Source organism: Suricata suricatta, chromosome 1 (genome assembly GCF_006229205.1).
Source record: "Suricata suricatta isolate VVHF042 chromosome 1, meerkat_22Aug2017_6uvM2_HiC, whole genome shotgun sequence".
NCBI classification, from domain to species: domain Eukaryota; kingdom Metazoa; phylum Chordata; class Mammalia; order Carnivora; family Herpestidae; genus Suricata; species Suricata suricatta.
Genome location: NC_043700.1, coordinates 125,142,062 through 125,161,399, shown reverse-complemented (window position 1 = coordinate 125,161,399; position 19,338 = coordinate 125,142,062). Strand labels below are relative to the sequence as shown.

Here is a 19,338-nt window from a genome sequence, read left to right as displayed (position 1 = left end):
TGGGTTCGAGCCCCGTGTTGGGCTCTGTGCTGACAGCTCAGAGCCTGGAGCCTGCTTCCGGTTCTGTGTCTCCCTCTCTCTCTGACCCTCCCCTGCTCACGCAGTCTCTGTCTCTTAAAAATAAATAAAAAACATAAAATATATATATATTAAAGCTAACTCAAGGTTGTTGGTTTAATTAGACACATTTTGGCAGTTATTGACATCAAATATAATACAGATAATCAGCTTTTATTCTACCTGAATTTATTAAATTCATGTTCTATCTGTTGCAATTTGTCGGCAAAAATAACCTAAAATGCTATATGATTTTGTCTGTCAAATGAAGTTCTTATTTGTTGCTAAAAGCAAGTAGGTTAAATACATGAAAAGATTTATAGCTTTCAAAATCTCTGGTAAGTTAAAACTTTTGCTAGGCTAATTGAATAATTGGGTTGAATTCATCAGGTATCTAAGTTTTTTCCAAATAAGATAAAATACGGAAACATTTATTACTAAACAAAGCTTTTCTGCTTTTGTATTATTACCATGAAACTAAAGATACTTAGGTCAGCTGGTAAATGATTTTATCCTTTATTGAAAATTATACTATTAAAAAGTTTCCAAAACTTATGAAATGTGCTCATAAATTTGCCAATGTAAAGAGTTCTAGTGTAACAGTTCACAATCCTAACTTTAGTTTTCACTGAAGACTAAGGTTTGTTTCTAAGAGAGAAAATTCTGCTAAATGTGATTAAGACTGCTGGATATGATAAAGAAAGCAACTCTGTATGTAGGAAAGTAGATATGTGCAAGAAAGGTATAAGGAATGAAAATACATTTTTGTTGAGAGGGAAAAAAAATAATTTTGTCCTAAAATAAGACTGTTCTACAGAGGGAAGGCTTACAACAAAGTCTAAAAGAAAAGGAAAGTTGTAGAAGATCTGTGAAGGGGAATCTTTGGAAAAGAATTTTATGTATGGTCAGGACTGATTAAGATCAGAATAAATGAGTTTAAAAATAAACTTGTATTGAAAAAGAACAACAAACAAAACTGAAAAGCAGCGGAAGGAAGAATATAATGAAGAATAGAGCAGACAGAAATGACATAGAAACTAATAAAAAACAATAGAATGGGTTAATTTATTTTAATAACAAAATTTATAAACCTCTGGCCAGACTTACCAAGAAAAAAAGAGAAAGGACTCAAATACATAAATAAAACGAGAGAGGAGAAATCACAACCAACACCACAGGGATACAATTATAAGAGAACATTATGAAAAACTATATGCCAACAAACTGGACTACCTAGAAGAAATGAATAAATTCTTAGAAATATATAAACTACCAAAATAGAAACAGGAAGAAATAGAAAATTTGAACAGACCTGATAACCAACAAAGAAATTGCATTAGTAATCAAAAATCTCCCAACAAACAAAAGTCTGGGATCGGGCTTCATGGGCAAATACCACCAAACATTCAAAGAAGAGTTAATACCTATTCTTCTCAAACTATTCCAAAAATTAGAAAAGGAAAGAGAACTTCCAAATTCATTCTATGAGGCCAGCATGACCCTGAAACCAAAATCAGATAAAGGCACCACAAAAAAAAGAGAACTACAGGACAAATTTCCTAATTAACATAGATGCAAAAACACTCAACAAAATACTAGCAAACCAAATTCAACAATACACTTAAAAAGTCATTCACCATGATCACAAGTGGGATTTATTCCTGGGTTGCAATGGTGATTCAGCATTTGCAAATCAATCAACATGATACACCACATCAATAAAAGAAAAGATAAGAACCATATAATCATTTTAATAGGCACAGAAAAAGCATTTGACAAAGTACAACAGCCATTCATGAGAAAAACTCCCAACAAAGTATTTGGATAGTGGGAACATACCTCAACATTAAAAAAGCCATATAAAAAAACCCATAGCTAATATCATACTCAGTGGAGAAAAACTAAGAGCTTTTCCCCTATGGTCAAGAATAAGACAAGGATGTCCACTCTCACCACTTTTTTTCAACATGGTACTGGAAGTCCTAGCCACAGCATCAGACAACAGAAAGAAACATACGGCATCCAAATCTGTAACAAAGAAGTTAAACTTTCACTATTTGCAGATGACATGATGCTGCATATAGAAAAACCCAAAAGACTCTACCAAAAAACTGCTAGAACTGGTACATGAATTCAGTAAAATCACAGGACACAAAATCAATGTACAGAAATCTGTTGCATTTCTATACACCAATAATAAAGCAGCAGAAGAGAAATTTTAAAAAACAATGCTATTTACAATTTCACCAAAAATAAAAAGATGTGTGGGAATAAACCTAACCAAAGAGGTAAAAGATCTGTACTCTGAAAACTAAAACACTTATAAAAGAAATTGAAAATGATATAAAGAAATGGAAAAAACATTCTATGCTCATGCATTGGAAGAACAAATATTGTTAAACTGTCTATACTATCCAAAGCAATCTACACAGTGAATGCAATCCCTATTAAAATACTAAAGCATTTTTCACAGAGCTAGAAGAAACAATGTTAAAATTTATATGCAATCACGAAAGACCCTGAATAGCCAAAGCAATCTTGAAAAAGGAAAGCATAGCTGGAGGCCTCACAATCCTGGATTTCAAGTAATATTACAAAGTGGTAGCGATCAAGACAGCATGGTGCTGACATAAAAACGGACACATAGATCAATGGAACAGAACAGAAAACCCAGAAATGAACCTACAACGATTTGGTCAATTAATCTTCAACAAAGCAGGAAAAACTAACGAAAAAAAAGAGAGTCTTCTCAACAAATAGCGTTGGGAAAACTGGACAGCTACATGCAAAAGGACGACACTGGACCACTTTCTTACACCATACACAAAAACAAATTTAAAATGGATTTAAGACCTAAATGTGAGACATGAAACCATTCAAATTCAGAGGAAAACACAGGCAGTAACCTCACTGATATTAGCTGTTGCAATTATTTTCTAAACGTGTCTCCTGAGGCAAGGGAAACACAAACAAAAATATTGGTACTGTATCAACATAAAAACTTCTGTAGAGTGAAGGAAATAATTAACAAAACTAAAAGGCAAGTTAAGGAATGAGAGAAGATACTTGTAAATGACATATATGATGAAGTGTTAGTATCCAAAATCTTTTAAAAAAACTTATATAACTCAGCATTCATAAAACAGATAATCCAATTAAAAATGGGCAGTAGACATGAATTGACATTTCTCCAAAGAAGACATACAGATAGCCAACATCTGAATCATCACTCACCATCAGGGAAATGCAAATCAAAACTACAAGGAGATATCACCTCATACCTGTGAGAACGGTAAAATCAACAACACATGAAACAAGACGGGTTGAGAAGGATGTAGAGAAAAAGCAACCTGCAGGAGTCTTGCTCCGATCTGTCCAGGGGTACCTGAAGGAGGGCTGGCGTCAGTGCAAACGAATGGACACAGACAGCTCAAGTGAGCCAATCTGGTTGGTTTATTGATTTTCTCTTGTCAACCCCTTGGGCTGTGCCATCATGTGGGTGATGAAGTTCGGTTCCCAGCAGTAACCCTTGTGCACTGTTGGTGGAAATGCAAACTGGGTACACCCACTGTGGAAAACAGTATGGAGGTTCCTCAAAAAGTTGAAAATAGAACTACCCTATGATCTAGTAATCACACTACTGGGTATTTACCCAAATAATATAAAAAACACTAATTCAAAGGGAAATATGCACTCCAATGTTGATAGCAGCATTATTTATAATAGCCAAGATATGAAAGCACCCCAAGTATCCGTCAATCAGTGAATGGATAAAGAAAACATAATGTGTGTATATATATATATATATTATTCCGTTGTGTGTATGTATATATATATATATATATATATACATACACACAACGGAATAATATTCAGCCATAAAAAGAATGAAATCCTGTCATTTGCAATGACATGGATGAAACAGGGAGTATAATGCTAAGCAAAATAAGTTTGTGAGAAAAAGACAGACCATATGTTTTCACTCATAAGTGGAATTTAAGAAACAAAACAAAAGAGCAACGGGAAAAGAGAAAGGGAAAGAGACAACTCAAGAAATTGACTCTTAACTATAGAGAACAAACTGATACTGACCAGAGAGAGAGGAGTAGGGAGGATGATTAAACAGGTGACGGGCACTTGTGATGAGCACTGGGTCAGGTATGGAATTGTTGAATCACTATATTGTATACTTGAAACCAATATAATACTAGATGCTAACTGGAATTAAAATAAAAACCTAAAATGAAAAAAAGTACATCAGTATAAAATTAAAGTTTGGTTTTTCTTTCTGTTAAAAAGACAAGATTTTATTAGATTATTAATTTGCTCTTCATAAGAAATTACAACATTTTTTTTCTTTATCTCCCCAGAAAAACAAGGTTTCTATATTTGTTTTTATCAGATCTCTAATTACCTAAGAAAACTAAAACTTGTCAATATTAAAGGAGCTGAGTTTTGCGAAGAATTATACGACCCTCTATAGAATCTCTTAGTGCCATTTTGGTTAGAACTTAAACTTGAGTTTTGGAATGATCTGTAATCCTATTTAGGCATATGCTTTCAAACTTTTTGATATTTTTAACCAACGTCTCAAAACCTTAAATTCTAAATAAAGTTTTTGTAACTAGTTAGCCTTGTTTATTTGAGATGTTAAGTTATATGGGAAGCACTGTCAAACAAATAATGATAAACCTTCTTAGGTTATATTATGTGGGTAAATGCTATATAACGTTCCAGAAATTATAGAAAATTCCTAAAGTTTGAATATGTTTTGATATAATATCATCATTTCAAATGTTGCGTGTCATAGAAATAACTGGATTTCCCTGTCTACTGCATTATAATGAACTTTCATCAGATCTTTAACCATGTCCATCTTTGAGCCTTTTGTCATTTATAGTTACTGTCTGATGCTCTTACAAAATGTGTTTCATCTTCAAGGAAATTCACAAAAAGGACTTTAGACAAATATAGGTTTCTGAGACCCTTAAGATCACAAAACTAAACTAAGAATTTCTAGGACTAACCAAAAAAACTGCACTCAAAAACACAGAAATTAATAACATGGGACAAAGTGAATTAAGAAAAAATTATTATAGTTTTTACAACTCTGGTTTAAAACTGCTGGTTCTCTGCTCATCCAGATTTAAGGAAACTTCTTCTCTTAAAATAGCTATGATTTACAAAAACATGATAAAATACTCCTTTGTGAACATATGAAAACATTTGTCTTTTCCCCTACCCAAACCCTCCAGAATTTAGAAACTCTCAGTTAATTATTCTTGCTTTCATGGCAATTATAATTATTTGTATAAGTATAATAAGAATCTGTTCTCTTTGTTACAGGACACCATTTGAAACACTGGTTATAGTACCAAAGCTCTTACTGGAATGTCATATTTGAAAGACACATGTGTAGACTCAGATAGGACAGACAGCTTTAAGAACTATGGAGCCAATAAAGCCCCTTGGAGGTGTTGGCCTGATACTTTGCGTACAGACTTCCCAGCAGCTTTACCAGGCAAGTAAAGAATATCAATTCCTGGCAGATGCACAAACTTCAGGAAATTTGGGGGACCTCAAGAATAGAGGAATTCACCCAAATCTATAGGTATTATAGTAGAATCTGATGGCAAGTATTTGGTTTGGCTCTTGGCCTTAAAAAATATTAAACGTTCAAACTGAAATTCCTTTAAAAAGTTCCAATAAAGCAGGTTTAAAAGAACCTATATATTCAATTACTATTTCTGCTATAAATACTTATGTAAATACTTAGGTAAATAATTAGGCCAGTTTGTTAAAACTGGACTTATTTTACAAACAAATCAGTCTTGATTGGGCTATCTTTGACAGGAATGAAGGTGACTTTAGAGAGAAAGGTTATATTTCAAAAACACACTTTTGTGGACATTAGATTCAAGTTCTGAGTAATTATCTTTTAGGTTTTGCTGTTTGCCTATAAAACTGGGCTGGATCTTGAATTCTTCTGGTTTCTTCAACCATCTAGCTATGACTCTCCAAACTAAGGTTTTCTATCTTCTCCCATTGTCTTACCTTAAAATGATTAAGAACTAAAACTGCCCTTCTTCCTGAAGTCCTGCTAACTGAAGCTGGACAATGAGAAATTTTAGAGAAACTGCCACATATATAGACAATCTTACTGCCTTTGCTCTATGGGCCACTCAAAAGGATCACCAAAGACATGTTAGCTACAAAGTAGAAAAATCCATCAGATTTCTGCTGCCTGCTTCCATTCCATTTCCGTTTGATTTTGTATCCTGTGACTTTACTGAATTTGTGTATCAGTTCCAGCAATTTTTTGTCAGAATCTTTTGGGTTTTCTATATAGATGTCATGTCATCTGCAAATAGTGACAGTTGTACTTCTTCCTTATCAATTTGGATGCCTGTTATTTCTTTTTGTTGTCTGACTGCTGAGACTAGGATTTCCAGTACTGTCCTAAATAACAGTGGTGAGAGCGGACATTCCTGTCTTGTTCCTGACCTTAGAGGAAAAGTTCTCAGTATTTCCCCACTGAGTGCGATATTAGCTGTGGGGTTTTTGTATATGGCCTTTACGATGTTGAGGTATGTTCCCTCTATCCCTACTTTGTTAAGGATTTTTATCAAGATGGATGCTGTATGGTATCAGATGATTTTTCTGCATCATTTGAGAGGATCATATGGTTCTCATCACTTCTTTTATTAATGTAGTGTATCCAGTTGATTTATTTGCAAATATTGAACCACCTTTGCAACCCAGGAATAAAACCCATTCGATTGTGGTGAATGATTTTTTCAATGTACTGTCAGATTCAATTGCAAGTATTTCGTTGAGAATTTCCATATACATGTTCATCAGGGATATTGGCCTGTAGTTCTCTCTTTTAGTGGACAAACTAGATTTTAAACTAAAGACTGTCACAAGAGATTAAAAAAGGATATTATATCATAATAAAGGGGATAATCGAAGAAGATGATCATCTAACAATTGTAAATATTTATGCCCCCATTTTGAGAGCACCCAAATATATAAAAACAATTAATAACAAACATAAAGGAACTCCTTGATCACAAAAGAGTAATAGTAGGGGACTTTCACACCCCACTTACAGCAATGGACAAATCATCTAAGCAGAAAATCAACAAGGAAACAATGGCTTTGAATGACACACCAGACCAGATGGACTTAACAGATAGATATATTTAGAACATTCCATCCTAAAGCAGCAGAATACACATTCTTTTCAAATGCACATGGGACATTCTCCAGAAAAGATCATATACTAGGTTCCAAATCAGGCCTCAATAAAAAGATTGAGATCATACCATACATATTTTCTGACCACAATGCTACAAACTTGAAGTCAGCCACAAGAAAAGTTTTGGAAAGACCACAAATACATACAGCTTAACAGCATCCTACTAAAGAATGAATGGGTTGGCCAGGAAATTAAAAAAGAAATAAAAAAAATACATGAAAACAAATGAAAATGAAAACATGATGGTCCAAAACCTTTGGTATGCAGCAAAGGAGGTCACTAAAGGGAAGTACATAACAATACAAGCCTACCTCAAGAAGTAAGAAAAATCTCAAACAATCTAACCTTACATCTAAAGCTAGAAACGAACGACAAATGAAGCCTAAAACTGACAGAAGAATGGGAAAAAAATTAGAGCATAAATAAGTGATATTTAGAAACCAAAGAAAAAAACAAAAACAAATAAACAAACAAAAACAGTAGAACAACTCAATAAAACCAGGAGGTGATTCTTTGAAAAAAATTAATAAAATTGACAAATCCATAGCCAAACATATCAAAAAGACGGGAAAGGACCCAAATAAATGTAATTATGAATGAGAGAGAAATCACAACCAATACCACAGAAATACAATTATAAGAGACTATTATGAAAAATTATATGCCAGCAAATTGGGCAATCTGGAAGAAATGGGTACATTCCTAGAAACATACAAACTGCCAAAACTGAAACAGGAAGAAACAGAAAAATTTCAATAGACTGATAACCAGCAAAGAAATGGAATCAGTAATCAAAAATCTCCCAACAAATAAATGTCCAGGGCCATATGACTTCACAGATGAATTCTACCAAACATTTAAAAAAGAATTAACACCTATTCTTTTCAAACTATTCCAAAACATATAAATGGAAGAAAAACTTCCAAACTTATTTTACGAGGTCAACATTACCCTGATTCCAAAACCAGATGAAGACTCTCTGAAATTTTTAAAAAGGTTTATTCATTTTGTGTCAACAGCTCTCAGGTCTAAGAAAGTGAACTTTGGAGTTGCAAATTATCAGCTGAAATCTCCAAGCTTTTCAGGTCCCAGAAGTGCTATGCTCCAGGAACACAGGCAACCCAGAAATAGACCAACTTCTTCTGATCCATTCATACTTGATTTGTTTGCAGGGAGAAAGTTAAATCCACTCTGAAAGATATCATCATTCAGATTTTCAATAAAAAATTATCAGACATGCCAGAAAACAGAACTTAATGTTCTAAAAACAAGAAAATAGAAATAGACCCACAGGTAATGCAGACTAGAGTCATCAAACATTGACATTAAAGTAACTGAGTAATATGTTTAGGAAAATGAATAAAAAAGTAGATTATCACCAAAGAACCAGAATCTTTATTGAAAAACAAAACAAAAAAAAAATCAATAGAGGAGTTTAACAGCAGTTTAAACACAGATTAGAAAAGAGAATTAGTGGAATGGATAGACTTGTATGTAGCAAATATCTAGTTTAAAATATGTATGAAAATTATCAATGGGGGGGGGAGTCCTCCAAACTGAAAAAGATGAAAACTATATAAAAGAGCCTAAGAAATATATGGGATATGATGAAAAAGGTCTGGCATATATGTAACTGAAGACCTGAAAATGGAAAAACTGGAGTAGAATCAACATTTTAAGAAATACTAACCAGGCATTCTCTAAAACTGATGAGGTTCTCAAGCCACAAACTGAAGAAGCTAGAGGCATATCAAAGCAGGATAAATAAAAGAAAACCACACCTGGACATCTCATAATAAAGCAGCTAAGAAACAAAGGAACAGCTGAGAAGCGTTCCTGCACCCAGAACCTGCTCTACTGCCGTCACATTCACAACATCCACTCAGTGTTGATAACTGGTAAAGTAGGAAACCACCTAAAGATTGACACTCAGGAAATTGAAGGTAAATAGCTTAGTTTTAATCTGTGAACACAATGAACGGTAAAAATTAGCCAAAATCCTATTCTCTTAAAGCAATGAAAGCAAAGGTACAATGTACAAGTAATCTGTAAACCTTCATCTTGACTTTATAAACTTCTCAAGCTATCCCCCCATGTCTTCAGAAGCCAAAATATGCCAGTTCTAAGGCCAGCCATCACGTCTACTGCCATCCCCACTAAATGTTTAGCACCGAGGAAGCCACTAATCCTTTCCTAAGACCCATTAAGAGAATCAAACAACACACCAATTCGAAGTAGGACATTGGCTCAAGATGAAAATTTGTAAGAGATTTTCTGAGATTTTTCTGCTAATGAAAGGCACCAATTGGAACTAAAGTGCCCAAGAAAGATCATCGCTAGGCCCATACAGGGCAGATGGCTAAAACCTATCAATACAATCACATTTTAGAAGGGTGTGCACACAGAGTGCCTTCATCCTGATAGGATTAAATTTGAGATACACACTGTCTAGGAGCTGCTTGGTTCCTCACTAGGATTCCAACATTCCTCCTCAGAGAGACAGCTTGGCTTCAGAAATTTGTGAGTCTCAAATCAAGCGATTAGACAGGTATAATCTAGGCACACCATCCAGCTAAAGCACAATACACACACACACACACACACACACACACACACACACACACACCACCAACGAACTTTTTATTCCTAACACCATTTGGAACAATGCCTTACTCCAAGATGAAACAAAAAATATACAGTAATGACCATAAAATAAGGAAAATACAACAACCTCAGTACCATATAAACTTCAAAGTGCTCAATCTCCAGTTAAGACCATATGCTGAGTTCAGAGAGGTCACCAAAAGAAACTGCCTCCAAGTAAACATTAATCTTTCCCTACGTTCAGAAGCTTTCTGGGCATATGTGTTGCTACCATTCAATTAGCCTTATCTTCTTTTATATATAAAAAGCAACCTAAATCACATCTAGATTTCCCTGTTACAAAAATCATCCCAATTTGTTGCTGTTTCCTTCCTGCCAGAGCATCTGCGGGTCCTAATTGGGATTTTTTTCCCTTTCTGTGTCCTAGACCCACTGCAAAAACATTTATTAAGTTACAACTTTCACAATATTAGAATTCTGTTCTGAAATTCATCTACAAATACCTTTCCATAACATTGAAACCAGTGATTTAATAAACAAGAGGCATGTATGTATGTGTCACTGTGCAAAAAGATAAGCCTTATACATTTATGTCAATATTTAATGTTTGTAGAGTCAGTTTCCCAGGCCTATAGAACCAAGTGTGCACACAGTACATACAAACACACATCACCATATTCAAATCAAATGGACTTATGTTAAGTGTCAAACTAGATGATATAAAATTGATAAACAGATACACAAAACATGAATTGAATTATGAATACAGTTGATAATGGTTATAATAATATAATAAAGATAAGAGAAGTATCCAAATGGCTTAAAAATTCACCTGAACACAGCCTACTCTATTATCTGGCCCAGTGGAAAAGCTCTGAGGGGCTTTAATGAGAATCTTTCCCACTGTCCGGCTGTCCCTTTTCTGGTGGTTTACCCATGTCACCTGTACTCTCTTCTTATGGTTTTCTAACTACTGATGCCAAATTTTTACTTTTTGGAATGGTTTGAACAGTCTCCTGCCACAGATGCTGGCACATCCATTATAGGAATGATAACCTACATTTAAAATACCATTCTTCTCTCTTTTAACTCTTCACCACACTGATAATCTGATAGTCTACTAGAAGCAGAATGCATGATACAATGGAAACTGCACTGCGATAAGAAAGGCACACAGGTTAATTCTAAAGTTCTTAGTCAGACACCTGGCCACAGTCGTAACTATTGCTCATGCTGGGAGAAGCCAGAGTAGCCTCAGGTCAAGAATCCAGTGCCGTCCTCTTACATTTTTGTCCTAGGGATAATACTAGTAAATGAAGGGTTTCTACTCTGCCTCCTAGGCATAAGGACATTCTGTCTAAGCACATACCTTCTTCAAATACTTCCCATAATGCCAAGTGATTAAGTCCTGACCAGAAGTTAGGTATCTCGAGTCACTGTCAGGTCATCATTACAAAATTTATGAATGGACGGAAAGCAGAAGCTTATTGAGCACTGTTAGAAAGGGAACTTAAAATCTGAATTTTCACTTCCATAAATTATCCTTTGCATTTCAAAAGTGTCAATCAATGGATTTTCATGTTATCTGATTTGACATATCCACCTTGAACCACCCAGTGTTGACCAGGTGCAAAGACTACTCAGTAACAGAGTTAGAGTCAGATCACTGAAGTCTTCAGGAAAAGGAAACTATCCCAGTCTGGCACTCTAGGCCCCCAAGCACTGCGGCAGAGTGATCTGAGGAAACACGGCATGAAGTACACAGTCAGCCAGACAGTGAGGAAGAGACGCCATCATGGAAGGTCTGTACAACCGATTAGACCCCATCAGAAGTTAGAAGCAGGACTCCAGATCTTAACTATGTTTTAAAATGATCACTCTGGCAGCACTGTGTGGCAAATGCAGCAGGAAGGGCCAGTTAGGAGGCTACTGCAGAGACTAGGTAAGATGTACTTGGACAAGGAGATGAGCTGGGGAATGACAGAGAGGATATAAAAAACACAAAGATTCCGTTCCAAAACAGTTAAGTTTTAGATGCCTGGGAGACATCTGAGAGAGAGAGAGATAACTTTGGTTAAAAACCAAGCCAGGAGCAAGCACCTGGCTGTCTCAGTTGGTAGAGCACATGACTCTGGACCTCAGAATTATGGGGTTGAGCCCCACATTGGGTATAGAGATTATCAAAAATAAAATCTTTACAAAAACTGAGAACCATAAATGAGACTTATGGATAACAACCGTCCCCTCCCCCCACTGTCGTGGGGTCTTCATCATGCAATAATGTATTATTCTTTTATCTTTTGACAAAACGCTACAGACCCACATTTGACTGAGCATCCAAATGTAAACTGTTTTCCAAGAGGCATCTATGTGTTGACACTGTCAGACACTACTGTGAGGTTTAGGATGTTGAAACCTACAGTGATTTTTCAGCCGCTTGACCTTCTCTCCCTTAATGATCTCGTCCTCCCTACCATCTGAGTCCTGCATTCTCCCAACCCTGGCATTGTTTTCATCTTTCTCATCGTTTATCCATCTCCTATCTTTGGCCAACTCCCTCTACTTACCACAGGACAACACCTCTGGGACTCCTATCCCATTGAAAGTTAACCCTCGACTCTCCTCATTATTTCTTTAAAGACATTTGCACATCAGAAAGATACGACCTACAAATATCTTTAAGCTACAGGACTTTAAAAAAATCCTGCTTTCTTATCAAAGCCTAATAAATAAATAAAAGTTCATGTGTTCACTCTGTTTTGTAAGCACTTTCAGGTCATCATTTGAGAAAAACTGGGAGCTTTTAAAAACTCCAAACTCTGAAATTTTTATTTATCCCATAAAAGACTAAATCCAAAAACTGGCAAGTATAATGAGTTTCTCTATAATGTTTGAAAATTAAGGCATTATTCTTTTTGTAAAGATGTACTTCCTAGGACACAAATCTATTAAACTTAAAAAGTCCACTGTAATCCTAATAACATACCTAGTGCCCAGATCTTTGTTTCTAATAACATTCTCCAACAGAGGAACCAGTGTCTCGGAGAAATAATTGATTCTAGGGTTGAGACATAGAAAATACAAATTGAGCCTGGACCACTCTGTGGTATCAGAAAGTAAGGATAGGGTGTCTGGGTGGTTCAGTCAGTTAAGCATCTGACTTTGGCTCAGGTCAAGATCTTGGGGTTTGTGAGTTGGAGCCCCATATCAGGCTCTCTGCTGTCATTTGGAGTCACTTCAGATCCTCTGTCTCCTTTTCTCTCTGCCCCTCCCCTGTGCTCGCTCGCTCTCTCTCTCTCTCAAAACTAAACATTAAAAAAAAGTAAGGATAAAGCTTTAAAGTTGGGGCGAGGAGGCAGGGGCAATGGTGGTATATCAAAAGGATACACAGGCCAACCTGAAAGAAAGTTCTAGTGGCCAAAGCTGGAATAGGTTGAGCAACAAAATAAGTAATGACAATATTGGATTATAACCCATAAAATAACAAATATCCATGACTTTGTTCTGATACAAATAATTGAATAACTAAATGGTAAGAAGAATCAGTAAACTTAGAAGAAAAAAATTTTTAAATCACTATTAGAATATAGCACAACGTACATCAAGTTTCACCAATGGATGATAAAATTAGTGAGTAAAAGTTTAAGGAGAAAGTGGATATTTGCATAGTCCAAATTTAAGTCTAAGCAGAAACCAGGTATTTGCACAGTCCAAGTTTCTCTCCCAAGGTATCTAATAATTACAAAGAGAAAAATAAGATTCCACTGGGGATCTGGTATAGAGCACCTTAACCAAGGTTTACATCAGCAATAAGATGTCATGTACCCCTGCCATAATGTACTGAGATTCCTTGTGGTATTTTTTTCCCAAAATGCATTACATCAATCTAATCATGAGAAAACATCAAGTACTAACTGAGGAGCATTCTACAAAATGTCCGACCAGTACCTTCCACAAGTTCCTAGAACTGGATCCTGAATGGCAAACGGATAGTGAAAAGCCAGTGAAATCCAAGTAAGTCTATGGTTTTGTGAATAGTATTATAGTACTGTTCCAGTGTTAATCTGTCAGTTTTGACAATTTTACTGTAGTTATACAAGGTGTTACAGGAACTTTCTGTACCGTATTTTTTTTGCAACTTTTCAGTAAGCCTAAAAATTATTTCAAAACAGCAAATTAAAATCAATAACAAAATAATCCCAATGTTTTTTCAAAGTTTATAATGGAAGCATGACTTCAGACTTAAAATGCTATCTTTGTTCTTGAAAACCTCATCAAGAACTATGCAAACCCAAACACAGCTTTTCAATGCATTCTGAAAAGCATTGTTTTATAAAGGATAAACACATCATTAACATCTTTTTCTTTTACCCAGGCATGTTTGTGATTACTGAAATTCATGACAGGAGAGTAATGAGATCCATCTAGAAACCAAGCTTTAAGGGCTAGCTCTATATGAGCTCAGAAGGAAGGTTTCTAAACTATTCTCCAGAAGTGATTTGTGCCTTTTTCTTATTTAGGTGGAAACTGTAGAGGGAGAGAAGCATAGCAATTTGCTTTTTGTTTAAAAATTCAAACCACTTCAATTTGCCTCTGGGATGGCGTGGCATTCTATGAGGTAAGAAGGAATACATCTCCCTGGGGGGGGGGGGGGGGGGGGGGAGATATGTATCTACATCTGATGTCAGAACAGAATGAGTGGTCTGTAGCTCCAGGGAACAGCTAACTAGCCAGACCGGATCTCTACTGTAGCGACTGGAGTGGGTCAGCTGGCCCTCGGTTGCTGATCAAAATTGCGTGTGTCCAATGGATTCTGCTCCTGAGATGTGATACAGAAGTGGCGAGTGGTTTGGCATGATAACAAGATTACTATTAGATTTAAGTACGACTGAAATGATGTCATTAGATTTTTAACTATAATTAGCCTACTGGTTTATGATTTCTGAAGTACACATTTGAGGTACACTGGGACGGCATATACAGTCTCCCCATGTGATGAAGCACGAGAAATGAACCAGAAAGATTATAAATCAAAGTCAGGTGGCAGGTTTGCAGAACCAAGAGTCCAGTCTCTAGACTGCCTTGCGCACAGTGTGTATGCACTAAAATAACGGACAAATATTATTTCCTAGATTCTTGCATTTCCTGCAGTTTTATTCCTTCTGTATTTATTAGTAACAGGTAGACATTACGAGCAAGTTATTAGTTATTACAAGCAAGAAGTACATCTATACATAAAAAAGCCATCACCCAAACCAACTTCTGCCAACGTACTAATTAATGCCCCAGACTTGCGCTACCCAATATGGCAGCCACTAGCCACATGTGGCTACGAAACACGTGAAATGTGCATAGTCAGGATGGAGATGTGCTGTACTTGTAGGATACACACCAGATTTCAAAGATTTAATATAACAAAAAGAATGTAAAACATCTCAGTAACTTTATATTGATTGCATATTGAAATTCTATCTTTAATACATTGTTTATATAGAAAGAGAGATAGACATAGTGTTTAACAGTTTCCAAATAATAGTAAGTGATATAAGGATCATATGATCCTCACAAACTGGGCAGTTATTCCCATTTTACAGAAGAAGCTATGATGCAGCTCCTGGGTGGCTCAGTCAGTTAAGCATCAAAATCTTGATTATAGCTCAGGTCATGATATCACGGTTTGTGAGTTTGAGCCCCATGTCAGACTCTGTGCTGACAGTGTAGAGACTGCTTACAATTCTTTCTCCCTCTCTCTCTCTCTCAAAATAAATAAATAAACTTAAAAAAAAATTTTTTAGAAGAGGCTATGAGCTAGTACTGACATACCAGATACTAGTCTTTAGACTTTTACTGAGTGATGACTCCACTGGCAGAACACTTATGTAGTAATGTATAGCCTGAATATTATTTAGTAATAATGGGATAATAATGGGAATACCTTTAGCATTCCCGGTGATGTGCCACATAAGAATATGATATGTCCTCAGGACACCTGAAACTCTGCACGACTGCTCTGGCTGACCCCCAGCTGACCCACATTCCACTTCTAGACTCCTTAAAAAAATACACATCCCTTCCATCCCAAACCGCATGTTCTCTGGTCCCATGAAGAAACTGTGATCCAGAGAGATGAGGTGCTTTCATCAAAGGTAGCAAATGAAGGAATGACAGTTTATTAGACTCTAATTAGATCTGGGCCCCCTACTCCCTAACAATTCATGCCCCCACACGGCTTATGGTGAGCTGCTCTGTAAACATGTAAGGAAAATGTGAAACAAATTACCTGGGGGGTGGGGGGGTGGAGAAAGCGAGAGAGAAAGAAAGGAAAACATGGAAGGAAGGAAGAAAAAAAGGAAAAAAAGAAAGAAGAAAAAAGAAGGAAAGAAGGAAGGAAGAAAGAAAAGAAAGAAGGAAGAAAAAAGAAGGAGAAAGAAAGAAAGAAAGAAAAAAGAAAAGGAGGGAAACAAAAAGACAGGCAGACAGGTATGCTAAACTTAAATAAAGTTCAAATATGGTCTTTTTGTCCCCATGATGAGTAACCCAGTGAACTCTCAGTTCCCCCCCCATACATATGGGATTAAAATACTTCCCTAAAAGATTTAGTCTGAGCATCAAATAAGAATGAATATAAAATATAAAAACACCTGCACAGAGAAAGCACATACCCATTAATGGCCACTTCCTTTTATCCAGAGGATCTAATGATCTTGTCTGACTTAACGCATTCCAAACTAATATGGGATGGCTGAATACAGGGAGTAAAATGAAATATTTCCTTCTCCCTTTCTAAGTATTCCTTTGTCCCTCCAACTTTTCTATCCGTTCTCTCCCCTGTGCTAGGATACAGTCAGCGTGGCCCAGGGTTGGGCTGTGCAGGTCAGGAAGCAGATGGGGCAGGACCTCCGGTGTGAAAGTATCCAAAGTTTGGGTGCCTCTCGGAGACTGTTTCTTCTTACCTTGTAAGACACTCCACTCAAATGGCTACAAAGGGAGATCATAAGGCTTGTTGCTTTCTAGAGGCTTCCAGTTTTACCCTTCCAGATAACTCAAAGAACTTAATACCAGTGGAACGACAGAGAACTCCCTAATGCTACTGGGCCCTAAGTACTGATTTCCAGCCAGCTCTTGTCGAAAGCATAGTCATTTTTTTTTCAGTGGCAAACCCAAAGAGATTGGGCTAGTGATAGCAAAAGTGCAAGAAACCTTGTTCAACGGGGTTTCAGTCCCTGCCAACATTTGACTGTACCTTTCTGTCAAAATCAAAACTACTTCATTGAAATCAGCACTTTTGCTTTGCTCACATCCACTCACCCTGAGTTTCATCAACCAGTATGCTACTTTCAATGTTATGATTCTCTGAATGGACATGTTATTTATCTCTATAAATAAGCTAACCCTGTGGCTGAAAAATTAGATAACCACTTTGTAACAGCCTCTCAGTGAAACAGAACACCTTGCTTCAAAAACCTATGCTGGAGGCTATCATGAGAAGGGGGAGTAACTGCTAATGGGTTTTAAGGGGAGAAGGTGATAAAAGTGCTGGTTCCACACACTGGGCTTTAAATAGGTGAACTGTGGGATGTGTGAATTATACCTCATATAGCTGTGTTTGGGGGCGGGGGGGATGAGGCCCAAACCATCAAGACAACTTACCATTACTGGTTCACAACCTAGAGTGAACAGAGAATGGATGGATATTTTAAAGGATAAACTTTAGCTTCCTGTAGGTAGACCTATAGATCCTGTATCCTATAGAGATGAAAGCCATTCGGGTTATGGCTACCCTATCCTATAAGCCGGGTAAGCAACACAGAATAAGCCTTCCCTGTTGATACAACCTTTATCTGCTGCCCAACTTCTATCAAAAACTCCTGACAGACAGAAATACAAGGTACTTAAAGAACATTAGGTCCATCTAGCCCTCTAAAAATCTAGGCTGATCCCTGAATAAACCCCAAACCATCAAACAGCAGCATGTATGACCACAAGGTCTCAGAATCCTAACACTTAGGGGAAGGAAAATTGCAACTCCAGCAAACAGCCCTAGGAAATGCACTACTGCGCGACCCCCGGACGGCTCGGGATGCTCTCCCACTCCCGTCCTTCAGTCCCCTCTGCATCTTCTCCAACACACTTCCCTCAGAAACGAATGGCAGGAAAAGCTTTTCTAGGGAGCTGGTGTGTCTTCCCCTTTATCCTCCTTGAATCATGTGATTGATCATCCCTTTTTATTGTGGCTTCCAGGAGGCAATTTTAATTTGCATAGCATCTGTCCAAGTCCATTTTAACCTGCTTCCCTGTACTCTAGATTGTAGTTTGTTTTTTACTTGTAATATTATGCTCACCTCAAAGGCTTCCTGGAAGCTTAATAAAAATAAGTGCAGAGAAGGAAAAAGATAACCAACACACATATGTTACTATAAATCTATTTTTTCTAAAAGTGGAATGAGCTTTTATATTTTACTATTAGGCAAGAAAATAAAACTAGGCAACATTACAGTTAACTGTTTTTAACTGCTATACTTACATTTTGGTCTTATATTTTTCTGTATTGTTCTAACTTCTTCAGTACTATTTCTAATAAGTATTGTAATACACTGGTTAATTTTTTGAAGTCAATCATTAAAAACCAACTACCCTCAGAAAAACACTACAAAAGAAAGCTAAATAACTCTTTAACAAGCCAGCCATCCAAAGGTAAAGTTAGCAAAAAAATTTATGTCCTGAAGATAAGAAAAACACATAAAATATATCGATTAATCCCTTTAAAAATACTAGCATCAACAAATTTCTTTGTTGTTGATACTACCACCTTGTAGTAACTTCCATGTTCAATAAGTTTTTATTTGTCTTATATCAACTCTCATTTCATACATTTGGAGAAAGCCAAGAGTTTCACCCACCAGCTCTTAACACACACCACCAGATACAACACAGCACCAGACACAAAATCCGTTTGCACCAAAGCATGAATTTCTAAAAAACTGGTGTGAATTCTCAATTTGTATTTCACACTCGTTTTTCAAATGAAACTGGGAGAGACTAACTAAAACCTAGTCATCTTAATTGAACAGTTTTGTATTTTCTACCAAATATACACGCAGTTCCCACGGACCATTCAAGCTACACAACATCCCCAACAGCTCTCGCCATTTACTTACTCGGGTTAATAGCTGAACCTCCGCTGAACCGAGGGCTTCAATCTCAGGGTCCGTGCTCTCAGAGGAAGAGCACTAACAATCATTTATATAAAGGCTGAGCTGAGTGAGCCAGACCTTCCAGCACCCCCCAGGGCAGCAGCTCCTAACAAAGGCATCAACCATCGGTCCTGTGCTTTCCAAATCCTGAAGAGCTTTCCCAAAATCTCCCAGGCTCCTTCCCAGGTTGCTTCCTTCCTGTGACTCCGAAACCCAGGGGGA

General features: G+C 36.6%; 1 protein-coding gene across 6 annotated transcripts in view; it reads right to left on the bottom strand.

The window, feature by feature from the left end:
* The window catches only part of ABCG2 (ATP binding cassette subfamily G member 2 (Junior blood group)), a 133,101-nt gene that overhangs the window by 46,805 nt on the left and 66,958 nt on the right, over positions 1-19,338 (bottom strand). The window contains exon 1 of one of the 6 annotated variants that reach the window (XM_029943294.1): positions 19,081-19,306. The exons of the other annotated variants lie outside the window; for them this stretch is intronic. The gene's annotated coding sequence lies outside the window, so the exon portion shown is untranslated. Of the gene's footprint in view, positions 1-19,080; positions 19,307-19,338 lie in introns of those variants that run through there. 6 annotated transcript variants of the gene reach the window in all.